We start from the raw sequence: 16,637 nt of genomic DNA, 5'->3' as shown, positions 1-16,637 counted from the left end.
TGGCGGACGCGCCGCGCTCAGCTATTGGAGTTAAAATGCACCTAGGGCGGGACGCGCTACCTGAAAGGCCCGCTGAGGCATGGTTGTATAAAAACAATATTCATTGTGCCGCGAAACCCTGCAACCTAAAAATTTTAAAAACATCACGCAACCATCATTTGGTACCAAACTCCAATAAATTTCATACAAAAAGAGTCTTTTCCATTTGTTTTTACCCAAAAAAACATGCTTTCTAAAAGCTCAAGGTGTCCACAGTACAGACAATGGATAAAGAGTGGCGCTGTTGTCGCATTTAGCTCGGTCTCGGTGGACGCCTGCGGCCCAGGTTTCGGCGGCGAGTTTTCCAACCGAGTGTTTTAGTAACGTTGGTTGTTTCTTAATCCTAGATTTCAAACATGGGGGCTGGTTTGTGGCGGTCGACGCGGTGAACAAAATTGGTTGTATAAAGTGTTTTTTTAGGCTGCAACAGCGTGAGAGTCTCGACAGAATGACCTTCGATTGTGACAAGGATGCAAAATATTGTCGCGTGAAGTGTTTATCGACCCCTGTTATCAAGTTTCCTCTCCACTTTCAGTGCGTGTTAGCCCTAACCGAGATACGTACGGAGCTGTGGGGCTCACGTCTGCCTTTCCAAGCTTATTCGTATGTACTTACTCTACTTATTTTCGCATAACTGTAACGAATTGTTATTTACCACCTTGTTTATTTCTACTTCAATCCGATCAGCGCGTTGATTAGTGGCAGTGCATGATCTCGGCGCTCAGCTGATCGTCGACACTTCTGCCGTTTGCATCATATTGTTATAAAACAGCGAAAAGTCAATTTCTTTCGTTTTCTGAGTTTCGAGACAATCTTCGGTGAATTTTTCTTGTCTCGCGAGTAAAATCTTGGCTTCAGAAAACTGTATCGTTCCATAACAGTAACTTTTCTGGTGATCGCGTTTTTTAGGAATATTTTTTATAGCTTTCATTCATGGCGACGACAACTTCTATTCGTGGCGACGACAGCTCGACGACTTCTGTTCGACGATTTCCGGGCATTTTCGCAGCTGCCGTGGCGGGTTCGTCACTGTTTTGAACTTCATCGGTCTCAGGCATGACATGATTTTAGTAGTCATCTAACCTGCCTACTTACTCTCGATGGTGTTTTGTCTTCATCGATGTAGCCAGTAGAGCGTCCTTCTCGCGTTCGGTGAGATTTGGGGCCCCCGATGGCTCCTTTATTTCAAAATGTGAGCATGAAAACTACTGTCACTCTCAAAGTATTCTGTTATCGACCGATGTTAAACACACAATCACAGATGTGAAGAGCATTCGTGTCTATTTAAAGCGTTGACTCCTGTTTTTGAAAGTTAAGCGAAAAAAAGTTTGAATCTGGAGACCTTTAATTCCTTACTCACCGAAGAAATACAGCGAAAAGCAGACGCCGACTACAGCAGGTTTTTTGTTTACATTTCGAGATTCCTTACTGTCAATCGTATTCGTCCCTCTGAACGTTCCCTAGTTCGCTCTGTTTGTCCCTACATTTCCTAGGCAAATCCAGTGTTTAGCTAGGGGCGCGTCCGTAAAGCCGGGTTAACTTTGGTGCAACCGGAATTTAAATCCGTGCTTATCCGAGCTCGGTTTAGGACGCTAAGCCGACTTAGGCAAGAGTCGCTTTGGGTTAAGGTAAGCGAAGTTGGTGCAACCGGCCCTTATTCAACAAATTGCAGAACATTAGAAGGCACGCGAAGTATTTTACGGCTTTCTGAAACACCACACAAATTTGACAAGTTTTTAAGTTTCGGCTTGGTATTGGATCTCATCTCGGCCCAGACGGCACTGCGCCCCCTGGAGAATTAGTGCAACCAACGTCGCTGCGCTGTCACCGCGCGACGCAGCGGAGGCTTTTTGCACTATTTCTCCACGGGGCGCGGTGCCGTCGGGGCCGAGATGCGCTCTGACAGCAAACCGAAACATAAAAACCCGCCGAATTTTTGCGGTTTTTCAGAAAGTCGTAAAATTCTTCGCGTGTCTTCTATCGTTTTGCAATATGTTGATTTAGTGTTTTTTGATGATGCTGAGCAATTTTCTAATTGTAACCATGCCCTTAAACACAATATTAAAAACGTCGATTACGCAAAAATAATTAACAATCTAATTATCCCGGACTTTAATAATTTTTTTTAATAGGCCCCTGGCCCAGGACCAAAACGACACAAGAGTTTTTTGTTCTGACGCGTAGTTTTTGCAATATCGAATTTTCCTCCTTTCGTAAAACACCCTGTATATTTATATATATCGGCTCATACTACCGGGGCCGCAGGTACGCACAGTCAGTTACAATCACCGATTGCCCGTAATCCTTCTCAAGACTCAGTTAAATGCATGTAGTTTATGAAAGACACTTTTGTGCGTGTGTTCCCATCCATTTTATTAGTTCATTGGGTATATGCTGCATGACAACTCCAGCTGCCGCTGTTAACAACTCTAAGGGCCGGTTGCACCAACGTCGCTTACCTTAACCCAAAGCGGCTCTTTCCTAAGTCGGCTTAGCGTCCTAAACCGAGCTTGGATAAGTACTGGTTTAAATTCGGGTTGCACCAACGTTAAGCCGGCTTGACGGACGGGCCCTTAGCTAAACGCTGGATTTGCCTAGGAAATGTAGGGACAAACAGAGCGAACTAGGGAACGTTCAGAGGGACGAATACGATTGACAGTGAGGAATCTAGAAATGTAAACAAAAAACCTGCTGTAGTAGGCGTCTACTTTTCAATGTATTTCTTCGGTGAGTAAGGAATGAAAGGTCTCCTAATTCAATAATTTTCTCGCTTAACTTTCAAAAACAGGAGTCAACACTTTAAATAGACACAAATGCTCTTCACATCTGTGATTGTGTGTTTAGTTTCGGTCAATAACAGAATATTTTGACAGCGACAGTAGTTTTTGTGCAAAACCTGAGCACGAAAACTACTGTCACTGTCAAAATATTACGGGGGCCCCAAATCTCACCGAACGCGAGAAGGACGCTGTACTCGCTACATCGCTGAAGACAAAACATCATCGAGAATAAGTAGTCAGGTAAGATGACTACTAAAGTCAAGTCATGCCCGAGACCAATGAAGTTCAAAACAGTGACGAACTCGCCACGGCAGCTCCGAAAATGCCCGGAAATCGTCGAATAGAAGTCGTCGAGTTGTCGTCGCCACGAATAGAAGTTGTCGTCGCCACAAATGAAAGCTATAAAAAAAATATTCCTAAAAAACGCGATCGCCACAAAAGGTACGGTTATGGAACGATGCAGTTTTCTGAAGCCAAGATTCTACTCACGAGACAAGAAAAATTTACCGACGATCGTCTCGAAACTCAGAATACGAAAGAAATTGACTTTTCGCTGTTTTATAATTTAAGAGTGTCGCAATCTTATGCAAACAGCAGAAGTGTCGACTATCAGCTGATCGCCGAGATCATGCACTGCCACTAATCAACGCGCTGATCGGATTGAAGGATATGCGTTGCAAGTAGAAATAAACAAGGTGGTAAATAACATTACGTTATAGTTATGAGGAAATCAGTAGAGTAAGTACATATGGATAAGCTCGTTGACAGAATAACCAACGGGAAGACAGACGTGAGCCCCACAGCTCCGTACGTATCTCGGTTAGGGCTAACACGCACTGAAAGTGGAGACCCAACTTGAAAACAGGGGTCGATAAACACTTCACAAGACAATATTTTGCATCCTTGTCATAATCGAAGGTCATTCTGTCGAGACTCTCACGCTGTTGTAGCCTAAAACCCTTTGTACAACCAATTTCGTCCACAGCGTCGACCGCCACAAACCAGCCGCCATGTTTGAAATCCAGCATTGAGAAACAACCAAAAGCAAAGCGCCCAATGTTGAGCGCTTACGATAAGCGCAGTTTAGTGCTAGGTTTACCGATAAGCGATTTTGGTGCAACCGAACGAAACCGAAACTTAGCTAGATGGAACAGCGCGGAACATATAGGCGATAATTATCGGTATTAGAAAAAGTGATAGGCGGAATCCCTGACGAACACCTAGTCGAATACGAGAGGCCGGGCGGATACCGCCACAGGAGAAAATACGAGCTTTACTGGACGAGAGAGCGCGCTCAAGTAGCTGCACAAATTTGATGGGAAAGCCGTACTCGTGAAGAATGTCAAACAAGTACTGGTGGTCTACTAAATCAAAAGTTTTTTGCTGGTCCAAAGACAGTACGCAACAATGATACGATTGTAGGAAGTGAGGTTGCGAAAGCTTGACCCTGCCGAGTACATTACATGCTTCGTTCTGTCGCGCAGCAGATTTACGATGGATGGAGGACTGTGTCAAGGATTAACCTTACTGGTCGGGAGAAAGGGGCATCAATTGTTAGTAGTCGGTGTTTAGGAGTAACACTGGTCTTCAAGCGGCTGGTTTCATTGGATCAGAATCTGCTTTCGGCACCATAACGATAAAGCTTTTACAAAAAGGTTTCCAACAGAGTGTCCGGAACAGATTGCCAATACGCCTCAGAAAGAAACCTCGCAGTTCACAGAGAAAGAATAAAAAAAAAAAAAACGAAATGGACGAGGGACAGACACTCACAGTTCTTTCAACGAGAAACGACATTTATATGATGTCCATCACACTGCAAAGGCCTCTTTTGTCCCAGAAAAATTGAGGGGAGACGAAAATAGTGAAAAAGATACTAGAAAAAGATAAAAATAAAGATAGCGGAATTTAACTTCCTGAAAAGCAAGAAGAAATTTGGAGGAGACGTTTTCAATGATAACTGTGGCGATAAGAATTCCAGCTCTTGTTTTCGATAACGACAACGAGCGCTCTCAAACATTGTCTGTAACATTCTTGATCTTAAATGCTTCAATTATTTCTTGGCCATACTTGTTCCTGTGTGAGCAGAGCACTGTAGTGTTTTTATAGCTGGGGGTGCAATCATGGTAGGAGCGGGCGTGCACAACAAATAGATGGTAAGAGTCGGATGACGTCTTGATCACTTCAGGAAAGTATTCCATAAGGCGAACGTTTCCTGCGGCAAACGAAAGTGTTTTTTTTTTTTTTTTTTTTTTTATAATTCGAGCATTTTATTGAAGCCCGGAAAAACGAACCGTGTCAGAGGTTTCTTCATAAAAACAACTGAATTTTATGTTTCTGAGTACGCTCTACAACTCTGTCATTCAAACTTTTGCTCTAAATTGAATATTTCAAAAGTAAATTAATTAATCCAAATTAATTAGTTAACTGGAAAAATAAACAAATAGTCTTACTTGCTCTAAACATTGTATAAACTTATTCGTTTGGTTTCATCTTCCTGAAATTCAAAAATATATTCTTAAACCTTTGCTCAAGTTAAGCGGAATACCCTTCAAAGGCTAGCCGCATATTATACTTTATTAAGCTTAATTTTAGGAAAGCACTCGTAAAACTCGGAGAAACATTGTAAATGACAAACGCACGTCCGATTTTAGAATATGGTTGCACCGCATGGGTCCTCCACACCGGCTCAAGGATGGATGAGCTAGAGCGCATACAAAAACGAGCAGTGCGGTTTGTGTCGGGTAACTATGATCTTTGTTTAAAAGATCATGTGCTATTTTAAGGAGTTAGCGTGGCCATTGCTTGCTGACCGACAGAAGTATGAGATTGTTCTTGTTGTACAACATATTCAATGGTGGAAATGAAATTCATAAGGAACAATACATAAAATATTCAACTTATGTGTCGCCCCGTACCGATATTCATCTAAAATTCTGCTAGTGCAGGAGCAGAATAAAAACATATAAATACGCTTTTTTTTTCCGGAATTGTAAACGATTGAAATAGCCAACCATATGAGGTTGTCTCCACGCCAGTTTTGCGTTTTTTTATTGGTTCTGCAGAGCTTCTTGTTTGGCTAAGTGTAAATTGATCATTTTGATTGCTGGTGTGTTTTCAGATTTGTCTTTATTTGGTAGCAAATTTTCTCTTATGACATTATTTACATGCCCGGTGTCATGGGAACGTTTTCCGAATTACACACATATTCTCGATGTATAACTTTATATATTATATAAATATTTTGTATTGTCTTCCCCCCTACAATAATACCCTGGTAAGGGCGATGTAGGTAACTAAATAAAAAATGAGTAAATAAGCTAAGAAACAAAATAGTTTCTTGGAAAAAAAACACCTCGCAATGCTGTGACTGGGCAAAATGCATAACCTCACGCTGCTTATCTGGACGGCTAACACATTGCACATTAAAGTTAAAACGTGCAGGCCCATAACAAAATAGATGAAGAAAAAATAAAAGGCGTTTACAAATCTCTGTAATCCGAAATTAGAGCTGTGCCCTAATTTCGGATTACAGGGATTTGTAAAGGTCTTTCATTTTTTTTTCATCTATTTTCTTTCTTCAGTCTCCACACCCCTTGCAAGTAACGCAATTGAATATATGCCCGTACCTTTACCAAATTCTATATTTTTATTCCCCACTGATATTACTGAAGTACAAAATATATTCATGAGTTTGAAAAACAGTAATTGTCTTGATGCCTATAATATGCAAATAAAACCAGCCATATTTGTTCTAGATATTCTAGCGCCATATTTAACCCATATTTTCAACCTCGCATTTGAGACTGGTGAGTTCCCTGCCAAAATGCAGCTAGCCAAAGTGAGCGTTTTACATAAAGGAGGAGAGTTAGGCAATATTAATAATTTTAGACCCATTTCTATACTTCCAGTGTTTTCCAAACCGCTTGAAAAACTAATTTCTGTGAGAATTACCTCGCATCTTGAAAAATACAGTTTAATAACTGAGTCTCAATTTGGTTTCCGCCAAAAACGTTCTACCGAATTTGCTTTATTAAAACAGAAGGAATTGATATTAAAAGCACTAGACAATCGCTTATTAACAATTGGAATTTTTCTAGACTTTTCTAAAGCTTTCGACACAATAAATCATGACATACTTCTTGCAAAATTAACATGTTTTGGAATTCGAGGTAACACGTTAAAGTTATTAAAATCATATTTGCAGCATAGAACTCAATTTGTAGTTATATCTAACTTTAAGTCGCATATTCTAAATATAACCAGTGGCGTTCCCCAAGGTAGTATATTAGGCCCATTACTTTTTACTATTTATATAAATGACATTGTTAACGTAAATCGCGACCCTGACATCGAGTTTATTATCTATGCCGATGATACTAGTATTTTTTTTCCTGGGCGAGATATTAATACACTTGTAGCTAAATGTAACAACTTGCTTGATAAAATCAATAGATGGACGACGAGCAATCTGCTTAAACTAAATTCACAAAAAACTAAGGCCATCATATTCAGCAGTTCCAATATTCCAGTTGTGATCTCAAGCCCCGTGGTTTTAAACAACGAAGAAATTGAATTTGTAGATAAAATTAAAACTTTGGGTATCTGGTTTACTAAAACTATGTCCTGGACCGAACATGTTGATTTTATTCTATCCAAATTATCAAAAACAGTTGGATTACTCATAAAATTTAAGTCGTTGTTACCTCAATCTGTAAAGCTTTTACTTTATAACTCATTGGTATATTCGCAGTTTAATTATTGTCACCTTGTGTGGGGCAATACGACAAAAGCAAACATGAATAAGCTGTTTATTTTACAAAAGAAAGCTGTGCGCGCTATCGCTAATTGTTCATATTATCACCATACCGAACATTTGTTTTCTTCGTTAAAAATTAAACCTATTCAAAATATCTATGAATATAAGCTTTTAGTCACGTATAAGAAATCATTGCTGATTACAGATAGGTTTTTTATGCGTCTATGTAGTCTTGTCCCATTCACTTCACCATATCAACTTAGACGAAAAGAAAAATGGTTTGTTGCACCATCACGCACGTTGTATTTTAATCAAACATTAAATTACCAGTTAACTACTCTATTAAATTACTTATTTACCAAAGAAATTGATATCGATGGGATGACACTGACTGAGGTACGAAAATGTTTTTGATTTTCTTTTTCTTTGTATTGAAAAGTCCCGTATGTGTATAATTATATTTATATCTATTTTTCTTAGCCGTATGTGTGTAATTATATTTATATGTATTTTTCTTCGCCTGCTGTAAGAGGGGGCTCGGACCTTCGTCAAGCTGCAGTTTCAGCTTTTTGTCCATGTCCCCTGTTTTCATCTCCGAAACGAAATAAAGAGATTTATTATTATAGGCCTGCACGTAAGGAAAGTATGCCCTCCTCCTCCTCCCTTCCTTTTCCGTTCCTCCTTGCTTCCCCCTCCTCCTCTCCCCTCCTCTCCTCCTCCTATTCTCCCCTTTTCATCTTTCTCCTCTCCCCTCCTCCTCCTCTCCCCTCATCCTCCTCCTTATTTCCTCCTTCTCCACCATATCCCCTCCAAATGTTTCCCCGCTAAATTTAGCGGGAAAAATGAGGTCACATGAATTCGCGCCACTTCACCCATGAACGAATTAAGTTTCTCCGCTAGTTTAGTAGAAAAATTGACGTCACGTCACCTCAACACCCATTGAATTTCACCACTAAATTTAGCAGGGAAACTGAATAGGTGCTGAGGTCATGTGATGAAGGTTTTACCGCTACATTTAGTGCGCAGTGTCGCATGATGGGACGTTACAGACCTACACGCCAATTCATTTTCTTTGCTAGATTTAGCGGGAAATTGAGTTTGCGTATAGGTCTGTGACGTCCGATAAAGCAACGCTCGCGGTTACGCCGACGCCGACACCGTTATACACACTCTTAAAAAAAAAAGAGTCGCTATGACTCTCTTTGGGGGGTATTGGCGCGCCGCAGAATCGACTCCAGTTTGTAGAGTCCCTCGACTCTTTTTTTAAAAAGGGTCGCCACGACTCCCCGTGGGGGGTCTCTGCGCGCTACAGATTTGACTCCTCCACGACTCGTTTGTAGAGTCACTTGACTCTTATTTAAAAAAGAGTCCCGCGACTCTCATCACACTGGAGTCATGGTAGTGTATGGGCGACTCCAGGTGACGCAGTCAACTGCGACTCTTTAACGAGTCTTATCCAACGAAGAAAAAGAGTCACACGACTCCATCCTGGTAATCCCCGTGACTCTCTAACAAGAGTTGTGAGGACCCTCCTTTTATGAAGAGTCCCCCGACTCCTATCGCAAAAGAGTCATGGGAGTGTATGAGCGACTCTCCGAAAGATAGTCAGTGCTGGCTCTCAAGTAACACCTTTTGGCGGGCTAGTTGGTTCATGATTTTAGAAATAAATGAACTGCACAAAGGACGAGGACAGAGGTAGAAACGAGTACGACACACAGAGCGCAGACTTCCAACTGTTTATTTGGCGCAGACACAACAGTATATATGACGGCAGCAATCAGTTTGCGGTTAAATAAGGTTTAAACATGACCGTCCAAAAAAGAGAATTCCTTGTCTGATAGTGAAACAGATTGCATGCTTATGCAGTCGTGACCTTTCTTTTTAATGAAGTAGGCTTCTACGAGTTTTCTTTCCGTTGCCTCATTTGCTCTTGCGAGAACACGTGTCCTTTGCAAATCAGGATGACAACCGCATTTCAAACAATGTACAGACAGATGTCCGCCTGTGTTGTTTTTTATCGACAGATAGTGTTCTCGTGCCCTCAGGTTGAAACAACGTCCAGTCTCGCCAATGTATACTCGCCCGCAAGAAAGCGGAATTTCATAGATAACACCGGATGCGCATTCCGTGTATCGCGTGCTGTGCTCCTTTTTGCATTTGTTGATGTTCACTCTTGGCTTCATCATAGGGCACACTTTACTGAGTTTGCAGGGCGCTGAAAAGACGACCGAGAGACCATACCTGGCCGCTACCTTTTTCAGGTTATGGGACAGGCCGTGGTGGTACGGGATGACATGCACGCGCATTTTTTCTTTTCGCCTCTGCTCATTACTACCAGTTTTCTGCTTCTGTAGCAAGCGCACACATACAGCAGAGACCAAGTGTTGGGGGTACCCTGCGGCAGTAAGGCGGTCACACTGATCGCGGAAACTGGACGCCATTTCATGAACACATGATTTTTCTAATGCTGAAGTACAGCTAGACATAACGATGGCTCTTTTTACAAGCTTTGAGTGTGCACTGTCATAGGGCAAAAGGCCCTTCTTGGTCCTAGGGTGGTATGACCAGCAGATGTGGTTGTCACTAAACGTTATTTTTAGATCTAAAAACTGGATGGAACCGTTAGTGGTGAATTCATGAGTAAAATTAAGGCCATTGGATGCTGATACGAAGATGGATAGAATGCTAGAAACAGCCTTGTGAATACAATGAGAACCTTCAATATCTAAAAGCACAAGGTAGTCATCGACGTATCTAAAAACGCGCACTACATGCTGATCACAAAGGTGTTGCTGCAAGCGCCTGTCAAAAAAGGACAAATACATATCACATAGCACGGGGGCAACCGCGGACCCGATACAAATGCCGGTCTTTTGAACATAAAACCTCTCCTCGTGCGCAATTACTGTAGAGCTCAAGTAGAAACGCAACAGTTCAAGGAAACTCCCAGTGCTAATACCGCTTTCACTCTGAAAACTAATTTCACCGAACTCCTCGATGCTGTCCTTGACGGCTGTAAGCAAGCCCTCATGTGGCACCGAATAAAACAGGTCCTGAATGTCCACAGAGAAGGCAGTCTTTGCAGATGGAAAACCGCTCTCGAACTCACGAACCACCTCACTGGAACTTCGAACCAGGTAAGGGTCCATTCCCACAATCTTGTTAAGATGGCTCTTGAGGTACGAGCCGATTACTTTTTGCCAAGAACCCTTCTCGGAAACAATCGCGCGAAGGGGGCAATCAGGTTTGTGGGTTTTTCCCGTGAAGAAGACCTCCAGATGGTCAACTTCTGTTTTCTTTATAGCCTTACACAGTGCCTCTAGGTTCTGGTCCCTCAGGAGTCTTAAAGCTAACTTCTTTTGTTTTTTCGGAGAAAATTCCACCTGCTTAAAGTGCTTCTGAACCGCTTCGGTGGCCTTAACATCGAACATCCCAGAGGGCATGACGACAAATCCTCCTTCCTTATCTGCCTGCATAATGTTGAGACCATTGTTTTTTAGGAAAGTCACAACCTTTCTGAAGGGAGGCTTCTTGGGTGGATGGTCACTTGCCGTGCGTAGCAATCGGTCCACTCCCTCCGAGACCGCTCGCTCTCTGCTTGATTCGGCCACCCGGTCGCCGACCTGCCGTACCATGGCGAGCAGCTGGGACCGTCCAGAAGAAGGCTCGAAGGAGAACTTAGGGCCTTTACAAAGGACCTTCTCGATGTCCGCTGGCAATTGTACTCCTCCCAGGGCAGTGACCATCCCTCCGGTCGTGGTTGGACGGCTCTTTGAAGGCAGTGACGAGATCATCTTTTGCCACAAAAACTCAGTTGAAGCAGCAGCTTGCTTTCTGTAAACGGCCAGGCGGGATTCGTCCACATTCTTGTCAACTCCGTCTCTGACGATGACGCTGAGCCAATCTTCGAAGTACCTGATGGTGTGCCAGGCCTCGGACTTCAAAATCTTGCAAATGCGCCTGGTGTGCCCCCAGGAAGGTCCTGGGAATCCGAAAAGCCCTTGAACTTGCGGTGGAACAATCTTGCGCTTTAAACAGTAAGACAACGCCCGGGAGTTGCATGTAGCCACGGCGATGAAGTTGGCGCAAGTGATTGCTGCTTCCTGCTTTGTCTTGGAACATAAAAAAGAGCCCGATGTAGAAGAAATAGCTTCAAGTAACACCTTTTGGCGGGCTAGTTGGTTCAGTAAAGTGTGCCCTATGATGAAGCCAAGAGTGAACATCAACAAATGCAAAAAGGAGCACAGCACGCGATACACGGAATGCGCATCCGGTGTTATCTATGAAATTCCGCTTTCTTGCGGGCGAGTATACATTGGCGAGACTGGACGTTGTTTCAACCTGAGGGCACGAGAACACTATCTGTCGATAAAAAACAACACAGGCGGACATCTGTCTGTACATTGTTTGAAATGCGGTTGTCATCCTGATTTGCAAAGGACACGTGTTCTCGCAAGAGCAAATGAGGCAACGGAAAGAAAACTCGTAGAAGCCTACTTCATTAAAAAGAAAGGTCACGACTGCATAAGCATGCAATCTGTTTCACTATCAGACAAGGAATTCTCTTTTTTGGACGGTCATGTTTAAACCTTATTTAACCGCAAACTGATTGCTGCCGTCATATATACTGTTGTGTCTGCGCCAAATAAACAGTTGGAAGTCTGCGCTCTGTGTGTCGTACTCGTTTCTGCCTCTGTCCTCGTCCTTTGCGCAGTTCATTTATTTCTAAAATCATGAACCAACTAGCCCGCCAAAAGGTGTTACTTGAAGCTATTTCTTCTACATCGGGCTCTTTTTTATGTTCCAAGACAAAGCAGGAAGCAGCAATCACTTGCGCCAACTTCATCGCCGTGGCTACATGCAACTCCCGGGCGTTGTCTTACTGTTTAAAGCGCAAGATTGTTCCACCGCAAGTTCAAGGGCTTTTCGGATTCCCAGGACCTTCCTGGGGGCACACCAGGCGCATTTGCAAGATTTTGAAGTCCGAGGCCTGGCACACCATCAGGTACTTCGAAGATTGGCTCAGCGTCATCGTCAGAGACGGAGTTGACAAGAATGTGGACGAATCCCGCCTGGCCGTTTACAGAAAGCAAGCTGCTGCTTCAACTGAGTTTTTGTGGCAAAAGATGATCTCGTCACTGCCTTCAAAGAGCCGTCCAACCACGACCGGAGGGATGGTCACTGCCCTGGGAGGAGTACAATTGCCAGCGGATATCGAGAAGGTCCTTTGTAAAGGCCCTAAGTTCTCCTTCGAGCCTTCTTCTGGACGGTCCCAGCTGCTCGCCATGGTACGGCAGGTCGGCGACCGGGTGGCCGAATCAAGCAGAGAGCGAGCGGTCTCGGAGGGAGTGGACCGATTGCTACGCACGGCAAGTGACCATCCACCCAAGAAGCCTCCCTTCAGAAAGGTTGTGACTTTCCTAAAAAAACAATGGTCTCAACATTATGCAGGCAGATAAGGAAGGAGGATTTGTCGTCATGCCCTCTGGGATGTTCGATGTTAAGGCCACCGAAGCGGTTCAGAAGCACTTTAAGCAGGTGGAATTTTCTCCGAAAAAACAAAAGAAGTTAGCTTTAAGACTCCTGAGGGACCAGAACCTAGAGGCACTGTGTAAGGCTATAAAGAAAACAGAAGTTGACCATCTGGAGGTCTTCTTCACGGGAAAAACCCACAAACCTGATTGCCCCCTTCGCGCGATTGTTTCCGAGAAGGGTTCTTGGCAAAAAGTAATCGGCTCGTACCTCAAGAGCCATCTTAACAAGATTGTGGGAATGGACCCTTACCTGGTTCGAAGTTCCAGTGAGGTGGTTCGTGAGTTCGAGAGCGGTTTTCCATCTGCAAAGACTGCCTTCTCTGTGGACATTCAGGACCTGTTTTATTCGGTGCCACATGAGGGCTTGCTTACAGCCGTCAAGGACAGCATCGAGGAGTTCGGTGAAATTAGTTTTCAGAGTGAAAGCGGTATTAGCACTGGGAGTTTCCTTGAACTGTTGCGTTTCTACTTGAGCTCTACAGTAATTGCGCACGAGGAGAGGTTTTATGTTCAAAAGACCGGCATTTGTATCGGGTCCGCGGTTGCCCCCGTGCTATGTGATATGTATTTGTCCTTTTTTGACAGGCGCTTGCAGCAACACCTTTGTGATCAGCATGTAGTGCGCGTTTTTAGATACGTCGATGACTACCTTGTGGTTTTAGATATTGAAGGTTCTCATTGTATTCACAAGGCTGTTTCTAGCATTCTATCCATCTTCGTATCAGCATCCAATGGCCTTAATTTTACTCATGAATTCACCACTAACGGTTCCATCCAGTTTTTAGATCTAAAAATAACGTTTAGTGACAACCACATCTGCTGGTCATACCACCCTAGGACCAAGAAGGGCCTTTTGCCCTATGACAGTGCACACTCAAAGCTTGTAAAAAGAGCCATCGTTATGTCTAGCTGTACTTCAGCATTAGAAAAATCATGTGTTCATGAAATGGCGTCCAGTTTCCGCGATCAGTGTGACCGCCTTACTGCCGCAGGGTACCCCCAACACTTGGTCTCTGCTGTATGTGTGCGCTTGCTACAGAAGCAGAAAACTGGTAGTAATGAGCAGAGGCGAAAAGAAAAAATGCGCGTGCATGTCATCCCGTACCACCACGGCCTGTCCCATAACCTGAAAAAGGTAGCGGCCAGGTATGGTCTCTCGGTCGTCTTTTCAGCGCCCTGCAAACTCAGTAAAGTGTGCCCTATGATGAAGCCAAGAGTGAACATCAACAAATGCAAAAAGGAGCACAGCACGCGATACACGGAATGCGCATCCGGTGTTATCTATGAAATTCCGCTTTCTTGCGGGCGAGTATACATTGGCGAGACTGGACGTTGTTTCAACCTGAGGGCACGAGAACACTATCTGTCGATAAAAAACAACACAGGCGGACATCTGTCTGTACATTGTTTGAAATGCGGTTGTCATCCTGATTTGCAAAGGACACGTGTTCTCGCAAGAGCAAATGAGGCAACGGAAAGAAAACTCGTAGAAGCCTACTTCATTAAAAAGAAAGGTCACGACTGCATAAGCATGCAATCTGTTTCACTATCAGACAAGGAATTCTCTTTTTTGGACGGTCATGTTTAAACCTTATTTAACCGCAAACTGATTGCTGCCGTCATATATACTGTTGTGTCTGCGCCAAATAAACAGTTGGAAGTCTGCGCTCTGTGTGTCGTACTCGTTTCTACCTCTGTCCTCGTCCTTTGCGCAGTTCATTTATTTCTGGCTCTCACTTTGTCTGGAGTATAGCAGCCCTAGTCAAGTATCAGTTTGTTGAACAAAGGGAGGCGTTGTGATCGCTAGGAGACTTCTTGTCGCCTGCGAGGTTCAACTTGAATTACTCTAAAACAAGGGTAGTAACATCAACTGTGTGAAAATATAAAAGTTGAAATGGGAATTTCGATTCCACCTAAAAGAAGCGGTAACATCAATTGTCTGCAAGTGTAAACGTCGAAATGCAGAACTGATATCTTACAATTTCCTGTAATGAAACATGGAAAAATGAACGATGGTGGCCTTAACGATGCTGAACTGAATGCTGCTCTAAAATTTATCATGAAACACAACAGAAGCTTTCAGGACAGCATTGTTTTGTTACATTGGAATTTGCACACAACAAAAAAAAAAGTAAAATTTTTTTTTAATCGGCAGCTTAACTTTCTATTAGTTTGGTTATACTTATCATTTACAATAGGTTGTATATCTTTTTTGTCACATGTCTATACTATTGGCAAGAGCTGGTGTGAACGAGCATGTTCTGTTGCTTTATGCCTGCTTTGAGTGGGCAGGTGGGTGGCAATAAATTGCAGGAATCTTCAAATTTTACAATAAAGATAGCTGTTTTCTCTCAGCTCATATCACTGCCATTTGTGGAAATGAAACTTCATGAGTCCTACCATGCAGGCACTGCAAAACAAGCCACAAGTATTTAAAACAATTACTTTATTAGAAATTAATGTGATACATATTGGCTCAAAAGCCTGCTTCGGCTTATCACAGGGGTTTTATCACAAACACTAAACAAATAACATCATAAGAAATAATACTAATACACAAAACTGGTATAACTATTAGACAAGAACGAAAATAAATTACAATGACAAGTTTTGTGAAGGCTTGCTTTGCCTGCTTGATGTTGAGGATTAAATTAGAATTAAAAAAAATTACAACAAGTTTCCTAAAAGCTTTGTTTGCCTACTTGCTGTTTTTTCAAAGCTTTGTTTTTCTTTTTGCAGTTTCTTCTTCTATGGTTTGAATCCTCATATCAACAGATGCACAAAAAAAAAATCTAACAGAAGTTTAGATACACAATGGAACACACAAACCTTTGTATTATAGCTGGAATATTCACCAAATACATATGGAAAACATTAAAAGAGTAACCAATATTGGTAATTTTTTTTCCCTGTTCTAGGAATGTGCTTTAAGTGCTGTCACAACTTTCACAGCTCTTACCGAAATCTTTGTATTTTTTTTACCCATGAGGGTGCTCAAACACAAGAAGTGTGCTTCGTCGATTCCCCCCACATACTGACCTTTCTATGCTCAGTACATGGCTAATACCCGAGAGATTCCTGCTGAAAAGTCCAGGATGTCGATTGATAGGGCCTCGCAGACAACGCACATGCTGCCAGATGTCCATGGGTGCTTTCCAGTGAAAAGTAACGCCGGGTTCCCGAAAGTCTTTACCGGGTAGGTCCTGGGAAAAAAAAAGCCAATGATAAGAAATAAGTTCTGGAAGTCGGACGAAGTTGTAGGTGAGCAAAGTAAAATTGTCGAGGACATGTTAAGTGCCCGCAGTGTCATAGATGGAAAGTCCATGCAACAGGGTGAAGGCAAGTGAGGCAGACGCCCATTGCTGCCTTTCTATATTTTGCTTTCCCCAATTCTCACTTGATTGTGAAGCATTTTGTACGGTGGAACTAGTGCATCAGGGTGTCTACCAAATTTCTGATTTCAAATTCCTCGACTTTTCTAAAATTTCCCTTGACTATTTTGATAAAAACTTCCTGACCACTCCTGGG

Source organism: Ixodes scapularis, unplaced genomic scaffold (genome assembly GCF_016920785.2).
Source record: "Ixodes scapularis isolate PalLabHiFi unplaced genomic scaffold, ASM1692078v2 PGA_scaffold1__304_contigs__length_218370807, whole genome shotgun sequence".
In the NCBI taxonomy this organism is placed as follows: domain Eukaryota; kingdom Metazoa; phylum Arthropoda; class Arachnida; order Ixodida; family Ixodidae; genus Ixodes; species Ixodes scapularis.
The sequence above is the reverse complement of the archived record's forward strand: the minus strand, read 5'-3'. Positions refer to the sequence as shown.